The following is a 4,499-nucleotide window of genomic DNA, read 5'->3' as shown; positions in this document are numbered from 1 at the left end:
AGCCGGGTGGGGGCCCCATGTCCTTCCTCACCATTCAAGCCCCTACATCCCGCCCGTTGGCGCCCAAGCGCCCAGGTCCACAGGAGTCTGGCCGGTTCGCTATCTCCGCACCTGGGGGCTTCTTGGGTGTCCCCCAGAGCAGGGTGGGCTCCATGGGGCGGGGACTCCTCGGGGCGCCACCAGGTGGCAGCATGCGCCCAGGTGCGTACCTCAGGCCATTGGGAGAGAAGGGCTCTGGAAGGAGCCTGTGTGACCCCCACCCACCCACCCAGCACCCGGCGGCGCCGTTCTGTGCCTGTCTCCCAGCTTCGTGATCGGTTCGTGGAGGTGACCGTACACGTGCATGGTGCAGAGTAGCACCGAGGGCCTCTGGTAAGAGATGACCTTGTAGGAAAAGGACGAACACACAGGCGGGGGAACAGCATGTGCAAAGGCCCAGAGGTGGGCCATTGGAGCAAGTCGGAGCTGAAAGGCATCCTGAGGCTGGGCTGAGCGACCCCGGGGCCAGATGTGGGGGCGAGAGGTTTGGAGGGGGAGCGCACTGCTGAGGCTGCAGAAGGGCCCTCGGGTTCTGCCCTGAACACAGGAGATTGATTTGTTAGCACCATTCAGGGTCTATGACAAATCCAAAGGTTTTAAGACAAATTCTGATCCCAAATTCTCAACTTCACCAGTGTGGGATACTCAGAATGGAGCCACCTGCAAAAAATTCCAGAATCCCAGACCTACTGGCTTATGCCAAAGTTCATGCCTCAATTTCAAAAGTAAAGACACCCTATTCCCTGGTAGGGGTCCCTGTGACCTAAGGGGCAGGGGTGACACAGAGGGGCAGGGATCCTGTACCCACAGACCTGGTGAGGAAGGCCCCATTCTCACCCCCAGAGTTTCTGTGCCTTTAAAATAATGCAGCAAAATTAGCAGTTCTGCCTACATTAATATGCAAAAATGCAAATCAGGGGTGATAAAGCTGCAGCCCGGGGAGGGTATTTCTGCAGTGATGGATTCTACAGTCAGCAGAGCTTTGGCAGATTGATGTGCTGATGGGGGCGGGGGTGTATCTGGGGAATGAGGATCCTGGGGGGAGCCCAGCTCCTCACCCCCCCCTCCCCGCCCTCCTTGCTGCTCACAAACTCCTTCTGTCCACATTCCCCAGGGCCTCGCTTCAGTGGCCTGAATGGGGGAGCAGAGGGCAGGGTCAGCCAAGCCAGCTTGCTGTGTGACCTGGGGGTGAGGACCAGGGACTTGGCTGAGGATCCTAGTGTGGCAGAGGAAGCCCAGTGTGGGGCGGTGGAGACAGACAGAGACAGAGGAGAGAGTCCTCAGGGCCTTTGCACTAGCCCTGTCCCAACCAGCGTGACTCCTGGCCTCCATACCCCCTCCTGGGGACCCTCTGGCTGCCCAGCTCTGGCCCCATGACAGCTTCAGACGCTTCCAGTGGCTCCTTCAGGATTGTTTCCTTCCCGGCTGGTTGCAATGACCCCCACCCCCACCCCTGCGAGGGTCCCACCAGGTGCCTATGCCAGAGAGGGGGCCCACAATACTCTATAGAAGGGAAACAGTCTCATAAGGTGGTGGGGACTTGCTTGGGACCCCCCAGCACATTAGAGGCATCTCCCAGGCTCCCCATATGGGGAGGGATAAAGACCATGGAACAGAGGCAGGGCTGGTCCTGATGGGCAGGTGGAGGTGAGTGGGATTCTAATGTCACAGAGTGGGCCCAGTCCCCAGCCCCAGAGGAGGCAAAGCTCTGGGATGGGGAGATAGACAGGAAGGGAGGGGGAGAGAGAGAGAGAAGAGACAGGAACAGACAGAGACAGAGACAGAGATAGAGACCGAGAGCCAGCCCCAGCGTTGCCCCTCCCAGCAGAGACTTCAAGCTGGCCCAGGGCCAGCCACCAGCTGCTGCCTCCCTCCCTCCCCACTGTACTCAGGGTGGGGGCTGGGCCCTGAGGAGCCTCAGCTGCTGCTGCCACACACACAGACACACAGACTTGTTTGGTGGCCCTGCCAGCTGCCAGGGACCCACACAACCCCCTTGGCTGGAAGAAATGCCTTTGCCTAGGTCGGGGCTTCCAGGCACCACTAAGCTGTAGGACAGGCCTCCGCCTCTGAGCTTCACCTGTATGCCAGGCCCAGGCTGGGTGCTGGGGATGCAGGGGTGGCCAGGCTGGGCGCAGGGGCTGTCCTCGTGGAACTGGAGGTGGGGGTGGGGGACTTGAACAACCAAATCAGATGGTTGTGCATGTTGACAGGTACAAGGAGGAAAGGTAATAAACCAGCCTGACAGGTTGGAGAATGAGGGAGAGAGGACCAGCTGTCAGAAGGACCAGCCGTGCAAAGGCCCTGAGGTTGGAATGAGACTTGATGTCAGAGGAGGAGCCACTATGGCTGGAGGGAGTGAGTGAGGCGGCTGGAGGGAGGCCAAGCTGGAGACCACGGTAGGTGCTTTGTGCCCCCTAGTTTTCTCCTGTCCTCACATTATTCCTTTCCCTCTTGGCCTGCCCAGACCCCATCCCTGGATGGGGGTGTCTAGCTAGCTCTGGGTGTCCCTGAGCCCCATCATTACCAACACAGCCAAGCCACAAGAGGGGAGGGAATTAGGAGCTGGTGGGTGAATTTCTTATTCTTCTCTGTGTCTGTTCTGCATCCTTGTAAGTGAAGCACAGAGAGGTCACAGGCTGGCCTGGGACATATTTTTCTACCCTGCTCTGGGGCCAACTAGGGGTGGGAGGAAACCAAGAATCAGTAAGGGGGCCAGACCCCTCACCCAGGCAGTGGGGTGATGGGAAGGCCAAGCCCAGGAAACCACAGCTGGGGGACCTATAGGGGTTGGAGGCAGGGCCTCAACACAAATGGAGAAACTGAGGCCAGCAATCTTCAGAGGAGAGGCTCTGTAACCCAGTTCCTCTCGGCAGTGCTTGGGGCTTTCCCTGCCCTCCAGGAGGGGCCGCCCCTCCTTGCTCCCCCAGCACCTGCCTGGAGATCAGGAGGCCTAGCCTTGACCCTGATGGATGTCGTCACTAATCCCCTTTAACTGACCAGTGGGGGTGTGACCCCACTGGACTCTGCAGTGCTCCTTATACCCTGCTCATTCTCAGGATTGCCCTGGGGGGCCTCCCCAGGCACCAGGGGTTTCCCCCAGAAGACCCTGCCTAGGGTAGCTGGAAACCTGCCTTGTCCAGGGAACGCCCAATGAGCATTGTCATGAAAACAGTTGCCCCCTGCCCAGTGGAAACCCACCCCTCCATCTCATGGCTCTGCAGGGTCACACAGCTTCAGCATAGAGTTGAAAAGCTAAACTTTTTTTTATTAAAAAAACCCCACCAACCCTCCTCCCCCACACACACATACAGGGCATACAGCCCACCCTCTGCTAATCCCACCTCTTAACTATAAATATAAAGTAAGAACTGAAAGTACCCCCCACCCAGAGTAACCACTGAAACCTTGGGCATTTCCTCCTGCACATTTTCAATACACGCTTTCTTCCTTTACAAAAACTCTACCCCAAATGGCGCCATGGGTCTCCAGCTTGTATTTTCCTTGCACAGCCTGCCTCAGATGTTGTCCTTACTCAGAACACGAGTGCAGACCCCTCTGCTGTAAGGTGAGGACAGTGTTCCGTGCATGGCCATGTCTGCTTCCACATCCCGTTTTGCTGGACACCGGTGGTTCTCAAGTGTTTGCTGTAAGCAGCACCCCGTTTGTGCCATCACTTTGATCAGATTTGTGATTGTTAGCACTGGAATTGGAGGCAGAGTTCAAAGCCATGCAGGGTTTCTGAATTGTAAGAAGCACGCCCCAGTGGTACCCACACCCACCTTCACCATTGCAGGATGTGACCAATCTTTTACTGTTTTGCCAACTATAAGGACAAAAGGTGGTTTCTTGTTTGTGTATTTGTTTGCATTTATTTCCTTGTGAGTGACTTTAAGCTTCATATTCTCTGTCTCTCCAGTGGCCATTTGTATTTCTTCTTGTGTGAAGTAATTGTTCATTTCTGTTTGGTTGTTTTTCTTACTGATTTGTAGGAACTCTTTGTATAGGAAGGATACAAATCCTTCTTCTGTTACGATGTTGCAAATATTTTCTCCCCACTAGTCACACCTCATCTGACCTTATCTGTGGGTCTATTATAATTCAGAAATGTTTTGTTTTTATGTAGTTAAATTTGAAGATTTTCCTCCTTTTTACAGCTCTGGGCTTTGTGTCTTTTTCAGCCCTGAGGAGGGCAAGCAGGTGGGGGTGGGGGGAGAGGGTGGGCAAGGCCAGCCTTTTCTGAGTCTCCTCCAATCCCAGGAGTTCAGGGAGCTCAGCCACTTCCAGGCATCTCCCTCCCTCAGAACCTTCACACGCACTCCCCACTGGCCATTTGAAAACTGTCAACTGTCTTCCACACAGGAACAAGTAAAGGCCAGGCCTGACTCCAGACTCCTAAGGACCCAGGTACATCACCCTCCCTCCCCAGGCCTCTTGACCTATTTGTGCAACTGATTTAT

At 55.6% G+C, this 4,499-nt stretch overlaps 1 long non-coding RNA gene across 1 annotated transcript; it reads left to right on the top strand.

The window, feature by feature from the left end:
* The first annotated feature begins 405 nt into the window (after positions 1 to 405).
* LOC109453860 (uncharacterized) lies at positions 406 to 4,194 on the top strand. The gene is made up of 3 exons (XR_012497982.2): positions 406 to 2,121; positions 2,253 to 2,438; positions 3,552 to 4,194. It is a non-coding gene; the product is annotated as an uncharacterized LOC109453860 (long non-coding RNA).
* The last annotated feature ends 305 nt before the right edge of the window (positions 4,195 to 4,499 follow it).

This window comes from Rhinolophus sinicus, chromosome 15, assembly GCF_057876585.1.
Source record: "Rhinolophus sinicus isolate RSI-liver-muscle chromosome 15, RSI-T2T, whole genome shotgun sequence".
Taxonomy (NCBI): Eukaryota; Metazoa; Chordata; class Mammalia; order Chiroptera; family Rhinolophidae; genus Rhinolophus; species Rhinolophus sinicus.
The sequence above is the reverse complement of the archived record's forward strand: the minus strand, read 5'-3'. Positions and strand labels throughout refer to the sequence as shown.